This window comes from Tetrao urogallus (genome assembly GCF_951394365.1).
Source record: "Tetrao urogallus genome assembly, chromosome: 14".
In the NCBI taxonomy this organism is placed as follows: domain Eukaryota; kingdom Metazoa; phylum Chordata; class Aves; order Galliformes; family Phasianidae; genus Tetrao; species Tetrao urogallus.
In genome coordinates, this window is record NC_136827.1 from 4583337 (window position 1) to 4596295 (window position 12959).

General features: G+C 37.5%; 1 protein-coding gene across 6 annotated transcripts in view; it reads right to left on the minus strand.

The window, feature by feature from the left end:
- TENM2 (teneurin transmembrane protein 2) overlaps window positions 1-12959 on the minus strand; it is a gene marked incomplete at both ends in the record, with an annotated part of 471616 nt that overhangs the window by 198192 nt on the left and 260465 nt on the right. The gene's annotated exons all lie outside the window — the stretch shown is intronic.

A 12959-nucleotide genomic window follows, 5' to 3' on the forward strand; every position in this document is an offset into this window, starting at 1 on the left:
GACACAAACTCTTAACTCGGGGAAGCTTGTATCACAGATCCCAGTTCTTCTGGAGGATGTTGAGCTACATCTGCTTGACTAAATATATAATGTTCAAAGTGGGTAACCACAAAATTATTATGATGATTTTATAATTCCATTATTTTCAGCTTTTTTCTTTTTCTTTCTTTTTTTTAAATCCTTTTTAACGTTTTCAGCTAAAGAACCATGGCATACAAATGTATGCAAAAATTCTAAGGTTTACATCAAGATCATATAATAACAGCCAGTATTCTGACTTGGATCACTCATAAAGTGTAAGTGATGATAACACCCAAGTTAATTTTAATGCTCCACATTGCTTAGCAATGAAAATAGAGCTACACACATTCCTGTGTTGGTTTACATGCTGTAATTGTAAAACAGATTGCCATACAGAAAAGTGCGAAAGCAGCACTAACACAGGAGTTAATGGCTCAAACAAAATTTAAGAATAAAATAAAAGTGAGAAAGCAGTTTAATTACCTGAATTTTGATGAACAGGGTACAAACAAGACTGCAACATGTAGAAATCATAAGAGTCTTTAACCATGGTCTACTAACACAGATTAATAATAATAAAATAAATACCTGGGAAGAATGGTGAGAAAATGTGTTATCTTTATTTTAATGAAAGCAATTAGAGCAGGCAGGTCTGTGCTATGAGTTGTGTGATGGTCGAGCACATTCTCCACTGCTGTGGATTTTAGTCATGGGGATATTTAGCAATTTTCACATAACGTTATGAAATTAACAGTGTCTCATATCTTCAACATATTTCAAAACACAAATTGAAAACGGAAAAAGTATCAAAACTTATACATCGGGCCACGCTTTCATACAGAGCTCAGCAGTGGCTATAGGAAGCCAGCTGCCCAGCAAGGCAGACTGCTGCTCTTGTGGTTAGCCTGCAATGGGAAGCGACTCCTGCGTGTGACGTGTGTGCCAGCCTTGCTTTGCAGGGAGAGGATAATTTTATCCTAAAATAGGAACAGAAACCTAACAAGTGTTCAGACTGGAGGTGGAGGAAGATGCTGAACCTGGTGCTAGGAAATACAAAGTAAGGGTGGATAAAACTATTTGAAGCTTTTTCTTTTTTTTTTTTTTTTCCCTTTTATTTGATAACACCATTTGAACGAGGGGCTGAAATGATACAGTTTCACTACAGTACTCTCAAACTTTTCAGATCCTTTCTTACAAAATAACCTGAGAGGATTTTCTGGAAATCCAAAATAATTAAACCACAGATTTTTTTTGGTGCAAACTGAATGCAGAACCACTCAATGGTGGCATTGCTGTACATCTTTTTAATAGAAGTCAGCAGGCCAGGGCTTTACTTCCTGCGAAGAACCAGCTGCAATGTACTTGCTTGTTAATCAACTCAACCTAACAGATTGGTTATTAAAAACAGCTCCAGATGAAGATTCCCAGAAAGATGACACTGTATTTAATGCATGTATTTAAGTATCACAGTAAAAAAAAAAAAACAAAAAATACAACAAACCAAATGAAAACAGACAACAAAACCACTACCAAAAACCTGAAAAACAAACAAAAGAAATCCAGAAAGAACAAGCATCGAACCAACTGGATTTTGATTCAAATTTTCCTATCATATAAAGAAAGTACTGTTCTCTAAGCCATCCTATACTACCCTCAGATGAAAACAATCAACACACAGGCTGTTTGATCCAGGAGGTTCCACCAGCACTCACTGTCTAAAAGAAATTTAAATGCTAAACAGCAAGAAGTAGTGAACTAAACTTTGTTGAACAGTTCAACTTCATGTCATCCAGAAGAGCTGGCTACACTGTTGGGATTCTGGGTCTCAGTGAGCAATCCCTTTGCCTCCTCAGAGAAAAAATGCCATCCTAAGGAGCTGTGAATCAGTACCAGTTGCTTTGTGACAGCAGGTTATTAATGGAAATTGTTAAAAAAAAAGTGCAATAAAATGACACAAGGTTATCTTATGCATTTACTTTTCTGGCATGGTCTCAAAGGAATTCAAGGATGGAGAATGTGGAATCTTTCTAGTTGTCAACAAAGAGAAAGAAAATGAAAGGAAAAGATATTTAGAGGAAGTGATGAGTGAAGAAGTAAATTTTGTGTGCATCTCCTTGTTTCTGGATGACTACTTCTGATGACTGGCATTATACAGCTATTCTCTATAAATGACTTGGAGTAAAGGGCTGCTCTAATCGTGTGGATGAACTGGGTTTAGTTGCTGGCAGTATGCCCTTTAACACTGGTTTCTCTGCAGACTTTTCCTCAGATTAGGTTTATAGATACTGTCCCTTCCCAGCCCCTCCGCCATACCAATCAGCTCTCTGTTCACACACACTGGTCTCCACAAACTCATCGTGTCTGCAAATCAGTCTCAAATCATAAACTCAGCCCCTGAAATCCATCCTTTTCTCCAAAGCAGTCTGGTTTTCTTTGTACCCTTTCTTCCTGTTCCAATTCTCATTCCCAATATAAACAGAATAACTCAAAGTCATCATTATGACCTGAGCTCCAACACCCCTCAAATCCCTTCGCTTGGCTTTGTAAATTCTGCTCTCAGGAACCAGGAACTCGCATACTCATTTTGCACCTTATCATGTTTGTTATCCCCTATTATAGACAGAATTGTAATGAAACAATTATCTACATGTTTGTGAGAATGCAGATAAACAAAATGCTTGAAGCCTGTATTTTCCTAGGCAGATCATTTCACACCTCACTAAAGGTGCATTAACTGAGGAGCTAGTCTGCAGTTCACTGTGCAAAATTTTCACTGATTCCAGTAGAAAAAATATTTTAAACTGAGACTGTAAATTATAGATTTCACTATTTCACAGTGCAACACTAAAGTCCATATTTTTGAGTTCTGCCCAAATCACGTGCACTAGCAGTTGAGACTTCTCTCTTTATTCTATACATTTATCTAATTCCAGTCATATGAAAACTTGTACCATTTTCTGAAAAGAGACTGGAAGAAATGGGTTACTCTTCTACCTCTGTCACGTAGCATTTGACTAACCTGCACTGCTCTGGCTGTATTTTACTGGATTCACTCATTGAGAAATGACACACAAATGGATGAAATGCCCAAAGTTAAAGACACCTTAGGCAAAGCATGCAGCAGTGCTAGGAGATAGAAATTCATCTAGCAATGAGTTCAAATAACAAGTAGACAAAATAACTACAACATAGTTGCTCTCTGCTTTTTCATCTCTGGAAACTTAATATAATAACAGAAAATCATAGACTTGTTAACAACAAACTAAACTCAGTTCTTCAGAGGAAGGATTAAATTACCACCACAAAACCTATCTGACCCAGAACCATCACCACCATATACCAACAGCTGTCTCCTGGATTTGGAGTTTTAAGACCTACAAAACCATTTCAAAATAACAATGTCATAAGTCTTCTTACTGAGTACTACTGAAACAATACCCAAACTCTCTAATTGTACTTACAATGGAAGATTTAGGGTGCAGTAAATTCAGAGAATGCAAGTCCTCCTTTGGCAGATTTGTGAGAAAAGCACAGTGCAGGGTAGGACTCCTGGCTTTTGGGATTTCGGTATGTGTAGAGTGCTATAACCACACTAGAGTGTTCTAGTTACTGCTCTCAAATCAGCAGATCACCAAGGACAAGGAGTTCTCTCAAAACAACACAAATTCCATATTAAGTTACAAATTCTCTTTTCTATAGATTTACTTTTTTTACTTTTTTTTCTTCCTCTTTGGATTCCAGGTATGTAAGATACATCTCTATAACATAAATACACCATCATGCTTCTGCTCGTGTTTGAGTACCTGTTTATCTCACAAATCGTTAGACCTGACCTCAGTAAAAGGAGAGAAAAGCTCAATTACTGAAAATCACACTGTTACAGCCCTGTGATATCCAACACAAATGCATTAAACAGGAAGGAGCAGCAGCGAAGCAGTGACATGCGAGGCAACTTGTTGGTGGGGTGAGGTAGGGAACAAAGGAGATCTGAATGACAAACAGCACCTACATAGCTTGAAAAGGTCACTGTAATAAAAACAGCTCAGGGAACTGGAAGCAAATGCAAGCATTGCTACAGACTGGAAGAGAACCCGAAATCCAAACAAATGGTACATAAAAATACAATTTCATTCATGTGTGAATGCCACAGATTGAACAGTGGAAACATTTGGGGAGCTGACAAAATGGAATGGGATTCCCCCCATGCCATGATATTGAGACATCTGAAAAAGCAAGCATTTACTCAGGCCAGTAGCCAAATCTTACATCAGCTTTTCAGCTTTTCAGTGGAAGAATCTGGCAGAAAAATAAATGACATGCATTTATAAAAGACGCCAACATTCTTTCGTTGATTAATTTATTTGAGAAAAATAACCTCTCATCTATAGGTTCAGTGTGCAATAAAAAGGAGCTGGCCACACCAAGACTTACACTAAGCAAACTCTTTGTGTTTCTGAACCTTTAGGGTTGTGTAAGCCAGCTGTACACAGGCACGATGCAAGGTAAGGGCATCCCCACAGATAAGAACCAAGCTGGAATGCAACGCTCACCTTTGCAGGCATCCCACCACATCAAACTCTCAGAATATTTACCCAGCCTCCCACAATAAACCCCATGGTGTGCACCTCCACCATGGTCCCTCTAAAATAAAACATTTGCAAATCCGAATCAAAATAGAGCAGCTGCTTAATGAAGGAACTACACCCTCCTCGCATTTATACTGTAACAGAGGCTGCACAAGTTTGCTGCTGAAGTTGAGATTGTGAGAAAGACAAAATTCTGGTCTACAAAATAAGATGCAATAATGCAGGCAAAGATGTCCTTTTCATAATATTGCTTAGTCTATTGAAGGAATTGGATTAAGAAATAACAGGAGAGAACACTGTGCTGCTGAGAGTTGCATTTTCAGTAGAGAGCTTCACCAAAGCTCTATCTACAAATCCTTTTAGTGCAAATACGACCAGAGGGCAGTATGGCTGCTGCAGGTAAACAGAGCCAATGACAGAGTTCAGATTTCTTTCCTTTTATGCAGAAGGGATACAAAAGACATGCTTGTGAGAACTGCGAGGCAAAGAGAGAGGTGTGAATGAATAATAATAATAAAAAAGAATAATTAATAAGCACTGAGCAGCTTTTCTCCAGGGACGTGCTGAGTTCTCCCTCTTTTGTACACTTTAACTTAAGGTTTAACATCTTCTGCAAGAAAAATAATAATTCCTGGTTCCTATTGATTAAGTCATGCTTAATATTAAGATAAATTCAGTTTCTAGAGATGATAATAACTGGCCAAGAAAGTTATATATTTATAGATTCGTCTTATGTAAAGCTAATATTTATAAGCATATTAAAATGGGTAAATCTATTCAAATAACTCCATAACCAGGAATAATTATTTATTGCTAGAAAAAAATCACAATTTCAATAAAGCACACACAGCCAAAGCATAAAGCTCTGCCTCATCAAAATGAGGAAATCCATGAATGGAATACTGACTCAGATGAAAACTGGCTGTTTGACTTTAAGATGCTCCTAACAGTAAATACGGATTCATAAGGAAAAAGGATGGATTGATGCAACTTTTCATTAGTACCAAAAGAAAAATAAAACAAAAACAAAAATGACAACTCACACAAAAAGCAACCAAAAAACTTACAGAATACCCTGTGTACAAATATTGCAAATAATTCTCAAAAAAAAAAAAAAAAAAAAAAATCACAGTCTAAGTGTTAGGTTTTGGATTTTATAGTCTGATGTGCACACATGGCTTACACGTGCGTGATTCATCACTTTCAATCAGCCACCCAACTGTGCAGGTGACAGTTAAAAATGTGAAATGCTTTCTAAATGTTGCCTTTCCATTTAAACAGCTGCAGAAACCACCATAAAATTTGTTAGAACTACATTATTGCCAATGAGAAAGGAAGCATAGTTTATAGAAGACTGAAACTGTATCGAAGGACAGGATGATTATAAAACCAGATCATTTCCAATGCAGCACAGCTAACAGCAGCTAACCATTATAGGTTTGGTTTTTCCATACAAATAAAGGAAAAAATGCCCCACCTGAACACAAGCAACTGTCAGACTTACCGTGAGGAACAGGGAGATGTGCAATTATAACACAACAGGACCTTTCAGCTCTCAAGCAAGGCATCAGGCCTTGGCACAATGGCATGGAACAAGAATATTCAGTGTTTAAATTTCAAATGTGTGACATTTGTTGGGGACCTGAAACTAGTTTCTACAGAACAACATAAGGTTTGGTAACGAGAAAAACCAAGGCCTGCCTGGCTGCAGTACCTGAACTGTTCCCGAGCCATTAGGGGAGCTATCAGTGAAAGCAAACCTTGGAAAGTTACTGTTGCCACTGCTTTTCTGAGCTGCTTCTATTACAAGACAGAGGCTGCCAGTTTTACACATTGACCAGCATTACATGAAATGAAGTGAAAACAGCAAAGAATAATCTCTTCAGCTCTCAGCACTATGATGGGGCCTAAGCATGTAGGAACGATAGAATTAGAAACAATTATCAACACTACTGCTTCTGTAGTCTTTTTTTTTTTTTTTTTAAATTACCTTACAACCTTCTGTTCAAGATTTGCTTGTCTGTAATGAATTCATAAATTAATAAATACAGTGTTTCTGCAAAATCTAATAGCTAGAATCAAGTCTGAATCAAGTTCTGGCTGAAGTTCAGACATCTGCTGGCATCGTCAACATATGCTACGCAGATTAGCAACAGCAATAATATCAGTAATAGCTGCAGCAACATGGAGCTGATACTTAAGAGAAAGTACACCCTCCAGTTTCAGTGTGAAAGCACATACTGTGCTATTCCTCCACCGCTAATTCCAGTCCATGGCTGCAAATTTGGACATGGCGCTAAAGGAATGAAACAGAACTAAAATGAGCAGACATTAAGGATTCAGAGAAATGAAGTATTAGAACACACTGAAAATAACAGCGTGTGCGTATATATGTGTATACATATAAATATATGTAAGGACCTTAGGGCTAATGAAAACTTTGGTTCAAAGCAACACATACAGGAGAAGACTACTGCTTAAAACCTGAAAGCGAGGATCCATTCTTCACAGTGTAAACACTGAGAACACAACAGGTTTCAGCTTTTGTTCAACCTCACCTACTATAGAAATACAGCAATATAATTATATACTAGCAATATATATATAGTAATATAATTCTATATTACTACAGAAATATAGTAATATTAAAAATAGAAAAATATAGAAATATAGTAATATACTAAATATAGAAATGTAATAAGAAAATCTTCATTGGTCTTCATCATCCACTGGAGCACTAAGGGCAGAATTATTGACATTAGCTTTGCTAAGGGACAGCACACAACAGCCATGGGTACTGAGTGGGAAAGACAGTCTATAGCAAAGAGTTCAAAATAGTGATGACAAACCAAACATACATAATTTCCTCTTATTTTGTAAGTAGAAATTAAAATGGTAAATCTGCAACTTTTTTTTTGGTAACTCACTGTAAAATGTCATAAAAAAAAAGAATGTTCCTGGTATTTCCATGTGAATATAATTGTATACATAGATGTAATTCCAGCCTATCTTTTGGAGGTAGAGATTAGAATCTGTGTAATGAAATAACAACAAAAAAGCCCAATCCTGCCTCCATGGAAACTTACGTGACTTTAACTGTTGCTGCCCTACACATAATTCAGCAGAGCCCAACATGATACATTGTGAAAGCAGCTTCAGGAGGACATGCCACCAGCCAAACTTCACAAACGCATACAGCTGGTACAACAGAAAAGTGATGGTGAAGAAGGCTGAAATCTTTCTTCTCAATTTCTGTTCATCCCCATGCGATCTCAGAAGCCAAGCAAGAGATTGAAATGAACAAAACCAGGATGTTTAGGGCAGTTTAGGGCAGTACTTCTTTACCTTTATGATGAAATAAATAAACAAGTAAACAAAAAACCACCATCGATTTCTTATTTCTAAACTACATTTTCTGTATTTCTGCTTGTGCCCATTTCCTAGTGTCAGTGGACACCGCTGCAAAGAGCCCAGCTCCCTACGGGGTACTGCTGCCCATCGGGAAGCTCCCCCACAGCCTTCTCTTCCGCGGGCTGAGCAGTCCCAGCCCCTCAGCCTCTCCTGGTGCATCAGCTGCACCAAGCCCACGTTCACCTTGGTGGCTCAGCTCTGGGCTCCCAGCACTAAGACCCCTCCTCTATTACCAAGGGTCACCAGCCCATCCGGAGTTCCAGCTGCGTCACAGCTGGGCCGGGCAGAGAAGCATCTCCTCCCCAACCCACTGCCAGTGCTTGCCTGTCACAGCCCAGGCTGCTGTGGGCACACGGCTGGCTTACGGTCAGCCTGGTGTCCCCAGACGCACTTCAGCACAGCTGCCTCTCTGCTGGCCTGCTGCAGGGGGTTGGCTATTCATCACCAGGTGCCAGACTTTGCGCTTCCCTTTTGTGAGACTCCTGTCAGAATTGTGAATGGTCTCTATGCTGAGCCCACTTAATTGTGGAATAGTTCTTCCAGCAACCCAGCAACATCCTCATGCTGGGATAGCTACGCACATCTAGGCTTCTTATCTACAGTTAAAACCCATGTCTTTCTGGCAGAAAGATGAAGGAGCTGCCTACTGAGATCTCCAAACCCTTTCATTTAGTCTCTAAGTAAGCCAAAGTCCATCTTTTGCAAGGAAAAAAAACTCAGCTAAGGATTCCAGATTTCTGTTGTTGCTACTTTATTTTCTATCCCATAAATGAGCAGATACAGAAACCACTTCCTCCGTTCAGTAAGGGGTGATATGCAACCATCAGAAGAAGTACTCGTTTTTTTTCTATGGGATTCAATTATTTTTCAGAGATGACTTTGTCTGTATGGGTTTGCATTTTACAGTAGAAGCTGGAAACATGTTTATTTGATGCTGGACTCTAGAAAGCTAGAAAGCATACTTTCAAGCATTTCCAGCACAGGATCTCAAATAAGACCAACAATTACTGTGTATTAATGAAAGTTCTGACTTCTTTCAGGGGGGGAAAAAAAAAAAAAGAAAAAAAAGGAAAAGTAAAGATTTTTTTAAATATGCTGCAATGAGATGGTTTGTATCAACTAACTTACACAATAATGACAAAATCCTATAAAAAGTTACTGTCAGGTTGATTGCAGGAGATCCTTCCAGATAACTGTACTGAATGTAATAAATACTAGTCCTTTACATAATAAAATACTATGGTCATAAACATAAGGGACTGATTATATTTTAGTTCAGTTCTAACTCACAGACAACACAAAACAACAAGAGCCACTGCAGTCAACTTATTTCCCCATTTCCCTCCCCTTGATGACAGCAACTGCTTGTGAAAAACCCAAAGCAAACCCTGTCTTCTAAGTAGCATCCAAAGGACTCTGCAGGCAAATAGTTACACTGAGCCAAATCCTTATAGTATTCTCATTAAGCCCAAAAGACATGTTCACACTGAAAAACTATGATTGACTGCCCTTCCAGTTGAACTTCAGTAGCTTCCTGGAAATCGTGACAATGCCTAGTGCACACCCTCAGGTTTTAGAGATGCATCTCTTTCCCAAATTCACAATATTCCAAAACCCATCTGCACCTACTTTCCCATTGCTGCAAGGGCTGAAGATGATGAATGTACCTAATTACGGATCCATAAGTCAATAGCTACTGTGTGAGGAGATAAAATCGAGGTGTTTTACACCTTTGTTAAAAACAAACAAATATATATTTTTTTCCGGTCGGGATTCTAAAATCTGGTTTAACAGCACTACGTGAAAATACGAAAGCAAAGCTGCTGGCAACAAAAACCCATATCTTTTTTTTTTTTCTCTGTACGATTTAAAACTCTGCTCCATCGTACTGCATGTGAAGCCATTACAATGGCATTCCAACAAGAACAGTTGTGTTGCTAGAAAGAAAATATGTAGAATGAATACACAGAGAGGAAAAAACTTATTCTTACTGTAAGCTCTAAGAAACTATCTTAGAAAATGGTGTGTCAGGAATTGACCTTCTTCTAAAATTAAAAAAAATCTAACTTTCCATGTGTAAAAGGTCTCATTACCTTCTATAATATTTGTATTTTTCAAAATATCATCAGCAGGTGCACCAGCTTTCAAAAACCTCTTGTCCTTCATCAAATATAATTGTTCTGCATATTATATTAAGAAATACAAGCAAAGGAATGTAAGTGACGGGAGTTCAATTAAAAGCAGCATAATATCTGCTGCATAGAAAATGATTCTGCAACTAAAATCAGGTTCTAATGAGAGGAAAAAAGGAATACATTTTCACATATTTTTAATTACACAGAATTTCCTCAAACATGATTTTTAATAACATATTCCATTAGGTTAACATCATATTTAAAGAAAGTGCATTTTCTGATTTCATTTTAAGTTTGATTTTGAGCAATTATTGTGTCATTGTTCAGCAGTAGAAAGGTTGAATTCATTTGCTGTGTGGTTATGCTAGGTATGATTGATGTCGCTTCTCCAAATGATAAACCAATCACCCCAATGATGTAATGTCATTTTAAGAGTGCTATAATCACATTTCTCTCAAACTAGAAGCTCTGATGAGTTCTAACAAAGATTTATTGTAGATTAAAGACCTTCATAATACCAACAATAGATTGCTCATTTGATTGAAGATTTGAAGAATTCTGTGCTTTTTTTTTCCAGATCCACCTAGGTAGATTGCTAGGCTATTGCAAAGGGCATAGGGCAATACAAATGGATGACTATCACCTCATATTAAAGATGACTCAAACTTGTTGAGTGGTTAGCCTATAATTGCAGAGATTGAAGCAATTGTAAGTGCACAATCAGCCAAACAGAACACATACACAATGAAATCAGCAGAAGTCGTCTGCAAATATTTCTTTTCCAGTATGCTCTTTGAAGACTGTGATAGAATTATTTTGAGGAGGAACCCAGAAAGTGATAACTAACATTTATTATTGCCTTAAGATTTTTTGGAATCTAAACTGTGAATCTACATGTCTTCAAATATTTATTTTTAACCCAAACCCAAATTTAAACAAAATATTTATCTACTATCTTCCAAAAGTCTAGAGGATGTTGCTAAATTTACATAGCCCCTAATATAAATTAATAACAAATATATAAATACAAAAATAACATAACCATGGTCCACATTTCTATAACATGTAAAAGCTACTCTGAAAATCCTACAGGAAGAATGAGTCAAAAAAGGTAACTTTTCCAATTTGAACTGCATGTCACTGTCTGCAGTATTTTCTTATAAACTCTTGAAAGGAAACAAAGTACCTGACAAATACAGATAGGTTTCTACAGGATGTGCTAAATCCAAAGAGCATGTGCCATGAAATACTCTAAATGTTAATCAATTATGCTTTTTTCCTATGCCCTGAAAACTAAAAGAAAGCCACAATATACTATGAGTGCTTATTAAAGAAGAAAATTGACTATTTTGGGAAAAAATATTAAAGTAGAGAATGAACAACTCAGCTATTCATAAACAAAGCAAAGCATATCTGAGCATGCTGAAAAGGTTCCTTGTGCCAGCCATAGTAACGTCTGAGAAAAGAAACAATGAATAGCATTTAAAACACAAAGAAACACAAGGAGTTCTTCCATGAACTTTTCAGATGTTCTTTTACTACAGCTTGGTTCATTTGACTACAGAAGCAAAGCCATGCTTTGTCACTAGCTGCAGCTATAAATACCAAGTACCCAGTGTTCAGGGCTTCTCCAGGTCTCCAGTCTCTCACACCAACCTGCAATTTTCTTCCACCAAGCAGCCCTCGCTATATCTCTCTCTCAGTCTCTCTTACCATTGCCTTTTAAAGCTTTGTAAACTGATAAATCACATCCTTTAGTCAAACAACATTCTCTGTTTTCAGCTTTATTTTTTTCTTCCCTTTGCTCATCACTCAAATTCATCCATTCCTGAGCTCCAAGATGACACATCCCTGAGAACTCACTCCATGCTCACGGTGGCCCATCACCAACTGGTGAACAAGCATTGCATTCTCCACAAGCGTCACTTTGCTCTGCTCTGAATTTCTTCTGCTATTTTACTGCTCTACTACTTGGTTTCACAATGCCATTCTGATATTTCCTCACAGTCCCCACAGACCGTCTTTCGAACAACTCACAATGTTAGTAACAACAAATACCTGTGATCATGGCAGATTTCACAGAGAGCAAAATGCAAACTATTTCATCAAACAGATCACAATTACTCACAAATGGCTGAATCCTTCAAAGGACTCTTGACGGTTTCTAAGCCAGTACTGAGCTTTTTCAGTTTTCTACACTGACTTAAAAACAGAATATATTTTACCTATATGTCCACATTTTTCTATATTTCTACATAATTTCTATAGTTACTGCTGAGTTTCCAATTTTATGTAATTGGAGATTTTGGGACTTGTATCTCTTGAGATCAGCCCAAATATCTCTAAAATAAAAACAAGCAAAAATACTGTTTTCACATTTTACACCCTCAGACATCAAGACCGAGGACGGAAACATGCTCAATATCTGAATTATAATTCCTTTTAATGTATATAATAATAGTTATAGCTGGTGGTATTTAAAAATATCTTACTTAGCAGAAGGATTACAGTGCTGAAAGACAGTTCAAGTTGGGAGCTACTACAGGATGCCTGTAGGCCAAACTCGTGCCAGGGCAGGACAGCTCTGAGATCAGACTGCCCAGGATTTTAAACGACTCGTTCTTCCAAATATCCAAGGACAGAGACTGCACAGGCTCCATGAGAAACCTGCTCAATACTTAGGGAAGTATTTTATCTCTTATCCACTCTGAATCTTTTATTTTTCAACTTCTGCTCATTTTCTCATGTTGCCACTGTTCACCACCAATATTTACAGGGCATAATTTAAATCTGCTTTATGTATCCA